Source organism: Ostrinia furnacalis, unplaced genomic scaffold (genome assembly GCF_004193835.3).
Source record: "Ostrinia furnacalis isolate ACB-3 unplaced genomic scaffold, ASM419383v2 OfSCF0166, whole genome shotgun sequence".
NCBI classification, from domain to species: Eukaryota; Metazoa; Arthropoda; class Insecta; order Lepidoptera; family Crambidae; genus Ostrinia; species Ostrinia furnacalis.
The window spans coordinates 43617-60932 of record NW_021130405.1 but is presented as its reverse complement, the minus strand read 5'-3'; the positions used below and the strand labels follow the sequence as shown (position 1 = coordinate 60932).

Here is a 17316-nt window from a genome sequence, read left to right as displayed (position 1 = left end):
GTAAAGTTTGAAAAAATTATTGCTGTGAAGTACAGAATCACTTTCGTGGCATCAAAAAATTCAAAACGTTAAAGCTTCCAAACGAGACTCACTATTTGACTGATTTACTGAGAATACAATCTTCACATCAAGCGCTACAATTTTTGTTTACAAAAAGTTGAAATAAGTTAGAAATAAAATTCGCCACGAAGGTGACGATGAGAACCGTGGCGATGAGAAATACCCACACAATCTTACTGATACAAGATATAAATAACACTGGTCAACAAAAAAAATAAAATTGTTTGTTTCCTATGATTTTTTTTCTGTTTCTACCTCAAATAGACGCATATTTTTCAAATATGGCAACGGTTTTTCTCTAACAGCTTTTGTTTTTGTGTTATATATATATCTACTCTAATTTAATATTTTTACTTAGATTTTTGATTCAATTGGTCAAAAAAATATATTTTCGATATTGTTTCGTTACGAAGATGTTGTGTGCTTAATCTAGATTGCTTCTGCTATGTTTGTGGTAAATATAATATTTGAAAAATATCGAAAACCTCTATCGGACTTGACGAAAACTGCGTAACATCGACACTTTAAAATAAATATTTGAAATTAAGTAATCAAGACCACAAATGGGTCATTTGTGTTCTGAAAATAGGTGACTTCTTTTAGGCCAACAAGGGGGCTACACAAAGTATCCGTTCCATGGTGTCTCTGGAATAGTCGTAAAAAACAAAAGCGTTGGTTACAAAACTTTTGACCAGTGTGGCTTCCCACACACACAACTTTAAGCTCTTCAGCTAGTTGATACAATCAATTTTATAAACGTGCCTTTATTTAGCCAAGACCGTATCACCGTACTTCCACCACTTTATATTAAGCTCGGCATCTTGAAACAGTTTGTGAAGGCGCTTGACAAAAGTGACGAATGTTTTAATTTTCTTTCGAGCAAGATTTCAGGATTAAGCACAGAAAACTTGAAAGCTGGTAATTTTTGATGGGACTCACATTAGGCAACTGTTGAATGATCGTAATTTTAAGAAATCAATGACTGAAGTCCAGTCCTAAGCTTAGAATTCATTTTTTTTGGTTAAAGTAATTTCCTAAGCAAAAATAAATTGTTGAGAGCATACTATCCAACTTGCAAGAGCTAGGGTGCAACATGGGCATAAAAATACACTTCATGTACTCGCATTAAGAGCGTTGTAGCAAAAAGTTGGCGTTCGAATTTTAGGTTTTTATTGCTTGAGGTCGCGTAGTGAGTGCGCAAATTTATCTGTACAATTTCAACGCTGCGTCGACTAAACGATCTTAATCCGTAGTTGTATCGTACCTAAGACAGTACATTATACATAATAATAAAGAAATAATGTATAATTTACCTATTTGATTTTTTCTCAGATCAGACTTTTAGCAAAATCAAGTTACGTAATTAATGTATTTACGCGGAATTTACACTAGTAAATCCCGCGACAAGATTTTAATCTTTAAATTGAGTAAAGTAATATGTTGATGGGTTTGAAATAATTTATGTTTTATTTTATTCTTTTTACAGCATCAAAAGCTTGTTTATGAAAAATATTTACTATTTAAATTTTACTTTTGACTTTTTAGTTTTTATGATGCGGGATGGAAAAATTAAAATTTATTCTGATGTTGTGACGTTTCCGCACAAAAATATGGATAGGTTAAATAAATAGAATGAAATGTATGAAAACGAGCGTGCCAATTTTTAAACATTATCTATAATATCTGTGTCCATCAAAGAGCTCGTAACTAAACATCGTAAGCGCCATTCAAATTATTATCTAAAAGTTAATAATAAATATTTAGTTTTTATGAATCTAAACAAGTCAGGAAATCAAAGAGGTAAATACTGATATCATTGTGATTTTATAGAATTTATTATTATAAACCACGGTCGTATAATGCTAAAAAATCAGAGGTAACTTTAAGATTTTTATCCATAGAGCAAAATTTATCTAATCGTGTTTTTAAACAGTTATCCCATTAGGTACACATGCGTTCTGTAATACAAACCCATCAAAAACAATACTTGTCAAAAAACCAAGTCTCACTACTCAGTTGTTCTACGGTAAAAAGTTGTGAGATCCATGTAATACCAAGTCCAGTCCAGGAAATCATTAACGTTTTACATAAATATATTGACTTGGCCATCGCATGAAAACACGTGTAAATTAAATTATTTAGTGCGAAATGAAACGAAATTTTGCATGCCTGTGTAGACATGCAAAATTTCAGCTCAATGGGAAAACGGGAAGTAAGTAAATTTTAAGTTGCAAGATTTTACAACTCCAGATGTCAAAGAAAATAAAAGCTTGTAGATAGCTTTACAAAGAAAAGAAAGATTTATGAAGAAAATAAAAAGTACTGTCTACGATACATTTGTTAGGCCGTGTTGCACCGTCTTACTTTAACATTGACATCAAAATTTTGGATGTCAAAAATCTGTCTAACATAAAACGGGTATTGTCAGTTAGAATCAAAGTTAGGTGGTGCATCTCAGCCTTAGTGTATTTTAATTAAATATAATACAAATAGGGATGACGAAAATAATCGATAGGTGATCTCACTCGAATATTTCTTATAGTAGGTATACAAGATGTCGAACAAATGGTTACTTACTGAAAAAGTGCTTCATGAGACCTAGCAAACGGCATCAATAATATGTTTAAGAACGAACTGAATCTATTCAAGAAAATAATAATAATAATAATAATAATAATACATAACGTACATATCGCTCCAAAAATCAATAGTTATAGACACGTGCTCAATAGTACGACGCTTCTTAAACCCATCCACGCTTACACTACAAACCTCCTAAGATATCAAATGAACCAGGATACTTGGCATAAGCCCGTACCTGTTTCATTACTGCCGACTACGGTCGAGATCAAAATTCTTTTGAAAAAAANATTCATCAGAATAACGTAACCTATCGATAGGTATTTTTTTCAAATAGAAATTGTGAAAAAAATCGCTATGTCCATAAATCTCAATTTCGCTCCATAGTGCGGCCTCTGTAACGCTGCGTCTACTTTTGACCGAGTCTGCCAGTCGTTTCTAGGATTGACTAGGCAAAGCCCGAAAGATATGATTTTAGTTTCGACGTTTGACTGAACAGTTTAGGCACTTCTAGGTTTGACTTAGTCAAAGGCCGAAATAAGAATTCACTTCGGGGTTGGCCCGAAGGCTTTGGTCAAACCTAGGATAGACCAGTCATTCCGCGAAGAGACTGCATATCGACCTTTGACTATGACAGATCGATTGGTAGCGGCCTGCGTACAGCACCTCCCTGCTACCTTTACGAACCTTTACCTTTCTACCATAAAACTAACTCTAGGGACTGTTGTCAGTTAAATTAATGCATAAATAGTACCAGGACAGCAGGATGTATTAGGTGGTGGCGTGGGTCGAAACGCCAAACCGTAAGTGCAGCGATGCGACCTAAACTTTGCTCTCTTCAAGTATAAAGAAACCTTGAAAGTGTGGTATACAGCTGTATGGATCAGGCAACAAAATGTGTATACAATGAGTGTTTTTCATCTGGGTACAGCGACTTGAATGATAATATCATCTTAGAGAATAGGTAATATTGATCTGGACGACTTTGAAATCGTTGGCATCTTTTAATATAAGACTCTACTTATGATACATAGTGCATTTCCCAAATATGAGACAAATCTCTAAATCTCTATGAAGTTTTGTTTCGGTATCGAAATCTATGAATACTCGTACAAAGGGAAATATAAATTAATGCTCTAAAATGTCATAGGCCGATCGTTGGATTGGGATACAGCATATTACCTAACTAGAAAACCTGCTCATTAAGGTATTCAGTACTGATCAGTTTGCTCGTCACTCGCTAAGTCCGTGTGTCCACTCGCCATATTTCGCTAACATTACCGCATCTCCTAAAAGCCTTTGCATACGAAACTTGTCCCGTAAAACTCGTGACAGTGGCTTTTATAATGACTTCCTCAGTAAGGCTACATTGTCCCGCACTATTTACTGGAACATTTTACGGGAAGCTCCAGCTGAATTATGTGGAACAACTAGCACTAATAACCTATTTACATAGCTCCGGCTTCGCCTTATTTACTAAGAATAAAGTGGGTGTACAGGGATGAACTACATTTTCCGAAGAACTAAGTAAGTACTTGTACCTATCGGTAATTAAATGGAGCAAACAAGTAACCATTACCGTACCGTACTCTACAGAGGACTGCAGAAGAAAGGGACGTCCTAAAACAAGATCATAATAAAATAACCCTCCTTCTGGCACAGTCGGGTAAAAAAAAAAATTAGGGTTAGTTGCACCACCTAACATTAACAGTGAATATGACGATAACCGGTGCTTTTTGTATGGAGTTTGACAGATTTTTGACGTTTGTCAAAGTTAAAATAAGATGGTGCAACCCAGCCTAAAAGTATTTACTTAATTTTGACCAGTGTTATGAACGTCGAAAAGATGAATAGGCAAAGACGACGATCGACTGACATCATAATAAATTGTGTATCTTGTGCAGCCTTTAAAGGTGACGAAGTTCCTTGTTCCTTCTTGACAATTCCTCTAATTACAGACGCTATGTTTTCTCTACTTGTGAAAACAAGTTTTAATTGGGACCCTGAATAAGAGCTCTTTGTAGAAATTCACAGAATTATTTTAAATATCCATTTAATAAAATTTTCTTTGATGTAAAGATGCACGACGCGCGACGCCCGTAATAAAGCAGGTTTACACTGAAAAATATTTATTACTAGCTTTCCGCCCGCGGCTTCGCCCGCGTGGAATATTGTCTGTCACAGAAAAACTTTATCGCGCGCGTCCCTGTTTCAAAAACCGGGATAAAAACTATCCTATGTTCTTTCCCGGGACTCAAAATATCTCTATGCCAAATTTCATCAAAATCGGTTGCGAGGTTTAAGCGGGAAAGCGTAACAGACAGACAGACAGACAGACAGACAGACAGACAGACAGACAGACAGACAGACAGACAGACAGACAGACAGACAGAGTTACTTTCGCATTTATAATATTAGTTGGGATTGTGTAGGGGAAAAATGTAGTGAGCTTTACTGGTTTTCTTTTACCAAGTAATAAGCAAATAATAAGCAAATAATAAAAAGCTAGTAAATAAGCTCCTTATGATTTTTATCTGTGCATTTTAGAGACAGAATGTAAATTATCTTCATAGCTAATCTATATTTATAAAAGCGAAAGGTCACTGACTGACTGACTGACTCATCACGAAATCTCTAAAACTCCAAGTGCTAGGAGTCTTAAATTTTGCATTTTGCTCACTAAGAACGGATTTTACGAAACTCTACCCCTAAAGGGGTAAAACGGGATCCACGCGTACGATGTCGCGGTGGTCGCTAGTAATAATGTAGTATGAGTATAAGTATTAGCATGTACGAAAAACACTGCCTAGAACAGTTTTAATCTTTCCATTCCACACCATTAGGACCTAATCGGAAAAACTGCCCGAAGATCGGCCATTTTACACAGAACTCTTCTAATATACTGATTGCTCATCTTTGGGTTCAACTTGTTCGGACGAGGCATGTTTTCGGGGGTCCATTTATATTGGGCGCTAGTGTCAATATACGTACTATGTGTAATAGGTCGCAGATGTTATCTACGTGATTCATGGGACCATCTTTTCTGTATCTTAATAGCACGTATGGCTTTCCCTGCACGTAAGTGCACGCGGTGCCAAAGCCTAGCGATGGGAGATAGGGGATAGTTGGAACACGTCGGTTAACCATTACGTGGAATGTGAATAGTGAATTCAAATTCAATTCATTGAATAATTTGCTTCTGAGAAATGCTTTCTGAGAACTATTCTCTCTTACTCGATTTTCCAAAAAAAAAAAAAAACAGACAGATCCTGAAAAAATTCAGATGTTTCATCACAAAATAAACGGCTTTATCTTCCGCGTTTTTTGCAATAAAAGGCACCCAAAGTATAAGTATTCTTCTTTTAGTTATAAATCTTTGTAACAAACGATTATCACACATACGTTATGTTACGTTTATAAAGTAATATTTCGATGTTGTGATCGTTTTTAACTACGTATTTTCGTCTCGCTCTAACGTACTTCGTTTATTAGATTCCCATTACGTTACATCCCAGGCTGACCAGTTTATAAGTTAGTTAACTTGAACCCCTTCTAACTTTAACTTGTCAAATCAGTCTGTTCAAATAGCCCGAGACCTCCCTTGGCGTTCGCAGGGTTAAATTGACATTGACGACAGATACACGATTCAATTAAGCGTCGTAAGGGTTAACGTATGACTGAGTAGAAAACACCAGGGTAGAGTCTGCTTAGGTAAATATTTACGTCACAATTTAGCTTTTATCTATATATATAAAAGAAAGTCGTGTTAGTTACTTCGCTTATAACTCAAGAACGGCTGAACCGATTTAGCTGAAAATTGTCAGGGAGGTAGTTTAGAGCCAGGAGAAGGACATAGGATACTTTTTATCCCGTTCGAAATTAAAAAAAGTCTGCTTATTTATTGCCATTAAGGCGGAACAAAGTTCGCCGGGTCAGCTAGTTTTAAATAAACAACTTGAAAAAATCGAACTGTCCAACGCGAGAATTGAACCCACGAACGCATTGAACTCCTTGCAGTTCGATTTTTTCAAGTTGTTTATTTAAAATTTAGTTTGAGAAGCAACTCTAATCGCTTAGAATTTTTAATAGCTTTTATTGTTTTTGAAATAGTAGGTATACAATGATTGGGTAGCTTTTGTTATACTCGTAGTTATGAAAAAAACTCTCAGTAGGCATTCTAGAATCTTTAAAATAATCAGCTTGACTAGTTGATAATCCTATCCTAAAAAAGAAAATATGACTTTGGAACAATGAAGTCAAAAGATATATGACCCCCTCAGAATACGGAACATGACCCCATGAAGCATAAACAAATGACTATATGGCCATGAAAAAAAAATAAATTTTATTTATACATAGTTGATAACTGGACTTTTTTCTGTGTAGATATTTACCGATTCATATTTTGATAGAGTCTAGGTACGAAAACCCTAAACCAAGTAATGAGCCGTTCTCCAAACGTTCAAGAATAATTAAAATCACCATTGAAATACCTATTAGCGCGCTTTCACATTTGAGCGATTTAGCAGCGCGACAAACGCGCGACAGATGCATCCGCTGTCAAATAGTATGAGGCATGCATCCGCTGTCACATAGTATGTGACAGCGGATGCATGCCTTCACATTATAAAACCGCCGCTGCCGCGCTGCAGTCGCGTTGCAGTCGCGCTACTAAAGCCCTAATGTGAAAGCGCTCTAAAGTCTACATTATTCACATGTTGCGTTATTACAAATCTAGTTTTCTAAATATTTCCATAACCTGATACCGAGTAGGAAAACCCCTAACAAAAGCATCCCGAGGTCATTGCCTGTCAAGTTCCCTATAGATTCACGGGCCGAGATTTTTTACGGTCCCTTTTTATGGGAAGTCCGGTCCTATATTTATGAAGTAATATTTTATACGTTAATAGTCAGATCCAATGTCGCCAGAATCCTAATTAGGTTTGTGAATGGACGTTAATTATGTTGAACTTACTTCGTTGCTGTATTCTGTACGAGCACATTTTATGTTGCACAAAATGTCGCGTTTAGCTGATCTGTCACCAAGATGCAATTTTGCAATGCCACCTGAAGGGAAACTTCTCTAAATACTGAAGATAGAAAATTTTACCCAAAGGAAACATTAATTTAGGTATTTTTGAAAGGAAAGAGATTCAAAGATATTCGAAAATTCGCTTGCCACACCCGATAAATAAATAATAATAATAAATAATATAAATATCCTTGGACATTTTACACTGCGCTTCTAGTCCCAAACTAAGCAAAGCTTGTACTATGGGTACTAGACAACGGATATAAACATACTTAAATACTTTTTTTTTGTAAATACATACATATTATACATAGAAAACACCCAGTCCAATACAAACAAATATGTTCATGCACACAAATGTTTGTACTGTGCGGGAATCGAACCCACTACCTCCGGAATAGTAGTCCGGAATAAATGAACCGATGAAAATTTGGAGTTTAGTTTAATGATGAAAACATTTTTCTCTCTCGTTCTATACTTATTATTATTCTGTGCTAATACAAGGTTTAATATGCAAGAAATAAAAAAGAGATGAGAATTATTTGAGCCACATTTTAACAAAATTTAATTTCTATTAATTTGTGAGGTATGCAATATGCATGCATGCAGGTCGCTGTCAACCGGCCAATCTAAAAATCATTGGGGGAGGCCTATTTTCAGCAGTCGGCGTCCTGTGGCTCAAAATGATGATGATGATGATAGGTAGATAGACCTTGTAGAGATCCTGATACACCTTGTTTTACCTAAAGTGCGAAAAATTAATCTAAATGGAACCTATCGACAGCAAGCCCTCACAGAGTTGACGCTAACAGGTGGGTTGATATAATATTAACGAGTCAGGAGTGAGGGCGCGGAACTGTGTCAATGGCAGCACATAGTTGATGAGGGCTGTTGATTTTTTAACTAACAACGTTTTTCTTACCAAGATTGAGAGTGACTTGGCTTTGTGAAGCCGTGAAATTGAAAATTGTTAGGCTGAGTTGCACCACCTAACTTTGACTGTAACTATAACGATAACTGGTGCTTTTTGTATGGAGTTTGACAGATTTTTGAAGTTTGTCAAAGTCAAAGTAAGATGGTGCAATCCAGCCTAAGTCTATTAATTTAACTGAACGGTTTACTTACCTAACATACATCCACCTCCTGCCCCGGTAAGTGTTATCCTTATGAAGCTTAACTCCTCTCATAACTTTAAAACAACACAGGAGACAACGCCGGGGGATTAACTAGTTTGTTTCGTTTAATTTCGCGAGATATCGAACTGTACGTTGGAAGCGATTTGTTGGAGCTATGTTTACTTTAAGTTTCAACGGGAATCTTAAAGGATACTCATTCCGTTGTAGTTGCGTGTGGGCTGTATATCACACCGATGCGTAGAGAAATATGAGAAATATTTGAAAAAATTCTTAAAACCAAATCAAGATATTTTATTTGAATAGTTAAAACTAAAGTATAATATCGACCTGGTAAAGGTCGCGGGAAGAGCCTGGATGCGGGCAGCGCAGGACCGTTCATTATGGAAAACCTTGGGGGAGGCCTTTGTCCAGCAGTGGGCGTTATTTGACTGAAACGAACGAACTAAAGTATAAAAATAGTGTTAGGGAGGAAAAAATGCAATACGTTAAAATCGTAAGGTAGAGACGGTTGAAATAGCTGAAACTTAATTAATTTATGTTACACACAACAGAATACTATGTGGAATGCAGTTCTATTTCTTTTCAAAAATAAAGGAATGTTTTCTTTGAGTATAATTTTCTATCTACAGTATTAAGAGCACTTTCCCTTCAGGTGGCATTACAAAATTCCACCATGTACAATGCTAATACAATTTCTCAAAAGTAAAGCCATTTTAAAGGAGTCGATCTAGTGTCTTAACCTTAAGAATTTGGGTATTGTCTCATTTAAGCTTCAAAACCTTGTCAAGATAATGTTCCTTAAAAGTATCTTTCCACAAACTTTTTTTTTTTTTCAATAAACAGAATTTTTTTTAAAACTAAGGCAAACTTAACTCTAAACAAAATAAAAATATAAACTTATATATTACTCAAAAATTCCACAAACTAAAAAGGGATAAATTTAGAAAACATTGTTACAAGACGGTGTAATTTGGGTTGTAGCTTATCTCGTACATAGAGCGCGTGCCGGCGCATACATTACGCGGTTTAAACCGAGGGTACACTGAGAATAAACTGAATTACAGCCTGCAATTTTTTTGTAAGAACGCTAAGGAAATAACGAATGCAGAGGCGTTTGTATGCGAAGCTTTTTGTCTGAATGGGAAAAGAGGTGGAGGACCAGTGCTTATACAATTCTCAAATGACATTCAAGCCTTTTTCTTTCCTCTCCATCCTTATTTGTACTCTCTCTCTCTCTCTTTTAAAACTCTTTTCAGTTCAATGTCTCTTTAGTTCAGTGGTCAGTCAATTAGTCAGTTAGCAGGTCCCGGAATTCGCGGATCTTGACTTACTTGACTTAAGGTCTTATGTCCCCTAGATGGGGCAGAGGGCGTCCACAACAGTCCTCCATCGCGTTAGGTCTTGAGCTTCGCGTTTGATCTCGCTCTAAGTCTTGCCGATCTTCTTCGCCTCGCAATAGAATTCGCGGATCTAAGTCCCCATAAAGATTTTTTTAAGTGAAAAATCGTGCCTGATACTCTCTTCTCGGTCCGCTTCATTTCATTCTTAGCGGTAGTTCATAGCATGGTTTGCATTTTAGCTTTTATTAAAACTACGAGTACATGCTTATTTAAATATTAACTTTTTTGATTCATCACTCAGTGCGTTCAAAGCTTAAATAAGCCAACACGTGATGTACATACTGTTTGCTCATTTGTTGAAAAAGCCCAGAGTTGGGACCAACAAGAAAGGGTTATATTATTGAATGCAATTATGGGGGAAGTAGGCAGGATTATACAAAGTCTGTTCGGCACCAGTTTCAGTGGCATGACAACACTCATTGGGTTTTTGGCTACTTCGGCAGAATTTCAACTCTTTTGCTTTCCTCCAGTACAAGGTTTCGTTTCAGCCAAATGACGTCCACTTCTGGACAAAGGCCTCCCCCAAGGTTTTCCATAATAAACGGTCCTGCGCTGCCCGCATCCAGGCTCTTCCTGCGACCTTTACCAGATCGTCGGTCCACCTAGTAGGAGGCCTGCCCACGCTACGTCTCGTAGTCGCCACTCGAGAACTTTCCTGCCCCAACGGCCATCGTCTCTACGAGCTATGTGCCCCGCCCACTGCCAAATGCAAGGTTTAATACTTCAAAAACATGTTTATTTTGCTTTCAGCATCAGCATAGTAAACGCAGGCTAGGCTTGTGATACAACGTGAGGTTGAACAAGAGTTGGGAGTGTGACGATTTTTTTATTAAATGCGATAGATGGCATCAGCAGTATTATACACATTTTGGATATGATTTGAACATCAGCTCTTCATTTTTCTTCCAATCCTAGGCTTAATCCTGCAAATAAACATGTTATGCCGAATTAATAGATAAATGTTTGTAAAACACAATGTTGCTATGCCCAAACCGGGTCTATGTTTGATACTATACATAGATTGTGTATGACCTTATGTACAACATGGAATGCAATAAAGATATTATTGACTATTGACTATTATTCTGAAGAGATAAATCTTCATCATAACTTCAGCCTATCTTGGTCGTCCACTGCTGGACATAAACCTCTCCCAAGAGACACTAAAAAGCAGAATTTCCCAGTATCTCCCTGTTTTTATTCAGACTGCAAGAGTTCTTGATTTTCTTTTGGAGAGATGCAGTTTGTTAATAATTTAGTAGGTCGACTGGAAAGAACTGGAGTTTGTGATAGTCAAATGCTCTAGGGACTTAATTTTGTTGGAATAAAAAGACTTTAGCTCTCTAGGGAGATAGTTTCCGCCCTGAGTTTATATTCTGAGTGCAGCATCGCCACATAACCACTTGTTCCCATTCTCGCTAGGGAAGTAGAGTATTAATAAAGAAGTACTTATCTTTTTCCTACAACTTTGTTCGCGTTAATTTATTAACCATTACCTCTAACCCAAGCCTCTAATGAACGTTTTCACCATCAATTTCTTATTTTTAAGTGATCCCTATGACAATAAAATTCATATTATGTGTTACCATAGGGGTCACTTAAAAAATAGGGATTGATGGTGAAAACGGGCATAACTCTATCATATGCTATAAGCATATTAATAAGTGTTATTTTGACATTCGAAAGTTTCATCAAAATACGTCCAGTGCGTGAAAAAGTAATAAACACCCATTTATTCTCACAAACCTTACTTTCATGTTATGATACAAATAGTGAGATGGTTTATCTGTGATCACATTATTCTTAGTATATTTATTATTGTAGCTGTATCTGCAGACCTAACATACAGTTTTAAGTAAACACCGTTTCAAAATAGTTAACACCGTTAATCGGTTTCTTTTTGCTTATTACATGGTCATGCATTCAATATTTGGTTGGTTTAAACCAATGTTTAAACATGAAAAAAAAAACTGAGAAAAACTGTATAATATAATAAAAGTTTAAGTCTGATTTTTTTTTAAAGTCTATCTTTCGTAGTTGAAGACGCGCCCCACCATTCTTCCGCAAACTTTTGAGTGCTAACGGTACACCCTAAATTATCGATGAGTGCACACGCACACTACAATAATGACGCTCGGATTACACGGATTAAACTCCCCGCACCCCGCGCTTCTCAAAGTCAAAGTCAAAGTCAAAATTTCTTTATTTGTTTGGACTAATAAATAGTTCTTACAAATCGTCATTTTTCTCTCGACCAAAAATTAGTGCGGCGCGTCGTCGTGGATGAAATGGTTTATACAGTGTATTGGATTCACAAGGTACAGAAGACACAAGCAAATCCGTACTAAGTGTTACTTAAATTTATACCAATCCACTCCGAAGTCCATACATTAGTGTTCTCCACGTCAACAATTAAACAGGGTCTCATGAATGTTGATACGAACAAATGTATGCCGTCGTAAACTGGACGCCGAATATAAACGATCCTGAATGCTGATGGTGAGTCTGGTTTGAGGTACTTTCTAGAAGATCCTTCTTTGATTTATGGGTTCTTGGGATTTATCTTCGTGTTGGTAGATATAGGTATTTAACAAAAAATATAAATTAAAAAATTGTATTTATCAGAAAAAAATTGGATTTTAAAGGTGAAAGAATTATTCAAATTGATCTAGTAATACAAACATACAAATACAAATATATCTCCTCTTTACAATATTAGTGTAGATGTAAGACTAGATTTTGCCCGCGGCTTCCTTCTTTCAAAAATCGGGATGAAAACTATCGTATGTTTTTTTGGGTCTCAAATGTAATAAATCTAAATAGGTTCAGTTTTTTCGTTAAGCCTGAAAAAATAGCAGAGACAGGTAGAATTACTTTCGCATTAGATAATGTTAGGCTGGGTTGCACCGTTTATTGTTAAAGTTACGGTCAAAGGTAGGTGGTGCAACTCAGCCTTAGTGTGGTTAAAGTTGAACCAAAATCACTCGTGTCTATTAAAGAAACGATTATACGAGTACATATTAGGCGTCGAAGAAAGTAGAAAGCATAGTTACTGTCTCTAAGGTATAGGTCGAAAGTCGTGCGTGTCGGTTCGTTTATGGGCTGCTTTATGTTGACCGAACGCACGCGCACAATTTATGGCTAAGTTTAGGGCCGACAAATACGTCACGGGACTATTCCCACCTCTCGTTCCCATCGCTGCAACTCCTGTGTAGCCAGGATCTACAGGTTGACCGCCAATAAAATAACACAACACGACAAAAACGTTATATTATATTAAAAAATATTTTTTTATTTTATTTATGGATTATATTATTTTATGGATATGCAATGAAACTCGTGGTTAAAAGAAAACAAAGAAGGGTTAAAAAAACAAACAAGGCAGGAATTTGACCGTAAATTGTATGAATCAAAAATAAATTACTTTATTCAAAAAATTGCTTGACACTAGAACTACTGCTTTACTTAATGAGTGACAGTAAATCATGATTTAATTTTATCGCCATGGCATTTCCAGCTGACGAAAAGTAAACTTTTAATATGTTAAACAGTTAAAAGGCTTAAGGAAAAAACAAACGTAGGTAAGTAATATCAAATTTCCCACTTTTGCGTTAAGCTGATTCTGATTATGTAGACTGTAGAGGGAAAATAGTGAACCAATATGCATACAAAAAAGAACGATAAACCCAAGGTCTTAACAATGCAATAGCAAGATTATAATTGCATTTTTTTATTAACTCATTCTTTTAAAAACTTATTATTTTATTGAAAGGTGAATGGTACGCTCATATTATACTTACTTACTCGTAGGAATGTTAGCTAGCTAGGCCTTTAACGGGGTTTACAAGTCCATTTTTTTTATTATTTTCGGACTTTAAGACAAAAGAATAAAGTTCAAAATATGGTGGGAACTATATTTCCACTTCTGTATAAACCTGACCTGAAACGAACCTAGCTTTGTGTTGAAATTAAAGCCGAATTGAAGAAAAATACGTGAACTAAAGATGCCAATATTATTTTATATCCTACTAAACTTCGAATTAAGAGTTCCTCGTTTTCGTCAACCCTAATGTTGACCAAAAGCCCGCGCACGCTTTTTACGGCCCAGTTTACTTTTGTATCTGACGTAAATTGAGTATTTTATGAACTAGGCTTGCACATCCTTTAGAAAGATGGGAGACGATCGCGAACATAAACATTACTTTTATTATCATCATCATCATTTCAGCCATAGGACGTCCACTGCTGAACATAGGCCTCCCCCAATGCTTTCCACGTTGCTCGATTGGTAGCGGCCTGCGTCCAGCGCTTTCCTGCGCGCTTACTTTTATTTTAAGGGTGTCAATTGGGCTGGTATGTGAAAAATTTTACTAGATTATTCCTTCGTTCGTTTCAGCTGATAGACTGATGTCCACTGCTGGACAAAGGCCTCCCCCAAGGTTTTCCATAAAGACAGGTCCTGCGCCGCCCGCATCCAGACACCTCCCGCGACCTTCATCAGATCGTTGGTCCACCTAATGGAGGCCTAGATTATTCCTTACGTGTTTTGTAATTACCGAGGTTAAAATACTGGTGTCAAACTTGAGAGCCACCATAGGTCTTTGGTATTACTCTCAGATCATAGAAAGAGAATAGATATGAAGTCGCGCGTAACTACAACGAGAACCAGTGTCCCCACATTTCCCCCACCACAGCTCCCACACACACATTCAACTGTGTAAAAACAAAGCGACTGAGAGTCTACGACAACATGTGCAACCGGCTTAAAAGTGCTGTGATTGGCCAGAAGGCGTGCCTTATGGCCGAAGCAAAGATTATCCGCACGCCTCTGGCGGCGAAATTTAGAAACTCTCTAAGAACGACACTTTGTTTGTTTATTTGTTGAGGTTATGTTAGATTATTCAGATGGATCACGATTATTTAAAGAAACCTGTTGCTAATAAAAGCAGAAATACGAAATATTGTTGCGTTCCTCAATGTAGTACTTACGGAGATACGGGAATAAGTTTTCATTTATTCCCAAAAGACAAAATAATGAAGAAAAAATGGAAGACTGCTTTAAGAATAGGCAAGCCAATTTCACCATCAATGAGAGTTTGTTCTCATCATTTTCAAACTTCAAACTTTTTTCCGGGCAGTAAGTATATTTATGTTTTCTTTATTTCATTTTACATAAATTATATTTATAAGTTATTCATTTAGTTTACGCCAAGGCGAGTTTCTCGTCAGATAACGAGATTATTTTATTGTTCCAGATTCTAAAAGGCAGAAGTTGTTTCCTTATGCCGTACCGTCTCAGAATATTCCTAAAATAAGCTCTGATAAAGAAGTACCATTAGTGCAAATAAAAAAAACAATTGCTCGAGAAAATAGGGCTGTTATTAGACACAGGAAAATAGTGGAATCAAATAAAGAGGTTGGACTTGCTATGGAGAATGAAAAAACTAAATTTGAGGATAATAATATAACTGATAACAACAGTCATCATCATGTCAAGACTTCATCGACACAAGTCAATTTAGTGGATTACAGAAATTATCGTCCCCGAGAAGATTGGAGTTTAGCTGACATTCTTTGTGACAAAGAACCTTTGGAAAAGTGCACTCAAATAAATTTTCTTCCTATGTGGGAAGAGGATAGATCAGCTTTAAAGCAATTAACCCTCTCAGATTTACTTAGTAGTGATATGTATTTATTTACTTTTACGGGTATTCATTCAATAGAACTTTTAGAAACATTGGTGACTTGTGTTAGTGAATTGGCCTTAGATGCTCCAACAAATAAGAAAATGTTATCTGTAAGAGACAGAGTTATTTTGACAATGGTAAAAATTAAACAAAATATGTCATAAACCAGCGATAAATTGTGGTTTTGGATGGGGCTTCATTACCAAATGCAGAAATCATCCGGTCAACACACTGTTTTTGTGTTAAACCACTTCAAAAGTCATAATAAATCATCGCTCTTGAATTTTCTCGAGTCAATTCCATTTTCTCAACGACTAAACAAGTTTGACAAGACCTTGTGATACGACCGAGAATCTTTTTTTAAATAAATAAATGGTATACGATTTTTAAAACCCTGGAGTTTGCAATTAAATAGATTTTAATATGACTGGAACAGTGGAAATATTCCATTCCCGATACTTTTAGTGCAGCCCTCGTAGTAGATCTTGCCACTCGGTGAAGTGCCTCTAATGTGTGCAAAGAATCTCCAACAGCTACAAATCTCAAAGTGATTTCTAATTTAACTCTAGCAGGAATAGCATCTCGAAGATGTGTGTCCCGCTTTTGTATAGAGATTTAAAAACAATCTGTTTTGTTTAATGTCCTCTTTTGGAGCATATAAAACGTGCGTTTGGGACATTGATGTTTTCGCCCATTGGTACAAACGCTCGGGTGTAGTGATCGCTTTGTCTGACGCCGACTGTAGACTAGCTCGAGTTGCCAAACGTTTCAAGTTGCCCCCAAGTCCATCACATGGCCCTTTGCCATGAGAAGTGGCATGAAAATGAAACTCTACATCTGTTCTGAAATCCTGTTTAAAATAAAACAGGTTAATAAAATTAAATCTATTTTTGAAGTGCTGTGGTGCACCATCAGTTACATAAATATATTTATTTGTGGATATACTCTTTTCTTGTAAATGTTGGTGTAAAATTTTTTGGAAGGTATAGAAAGTTGCAGTGTCATGTTTTAGGTCATCCGATATCATCACAATACTTCCGTGTTTTAACTCTTGCTCCTTTTTGTAATAATACACAGATGTCAGGAGAGTGGCCTGGTAGTTATTCCAGTGAAATGACTGGGCAGCGTCTTGAACCACGAAGCTGTAGTTTTCAGCAAAATCGCACTGGATTATTATGTCACCCTCTGAAATCGACTCTTTTAACAATTTAAAATACTTAGTTTGCTGATCTGATATGTAGGCGTGAGGTTTTAAAATGTCTAATCCTGAGCAAAGACTGTCGACAAATTCATCTGAAGAAAGAACTTGAGTGGCGATTGTGAAACGGTCTGTACCAACCCAAGTATTAAACTGCACACTAGTGACTTTATTTGCGTCAAATATGTTTTTTAAGTGTTCTTGAATTCCGACAAGGCCAGGA

The 17316-nt window shown here is 36.4% G+C and overlaps 1 long non-coding RNA gene across 1 annotated transcript; it reads left to right on the top strand.

The window, feature by feature from the left end:
- The first annotated feature begins 15019 nt into the window (after window positions 1-15019).
- Window positions 15020-16025, top strand: LOC114353250 (uncharacterized). Its single transcript, XR_003655924.1, has 2 exons — window positions 15020-15345; window positions 15464-16025. It is a non-coding gene; the product is annotated as an uncharacterized LOC114353250 (long non-coding RNA).
- Window positions 16026-17316: the final 1291 nt, after the last annotated feature.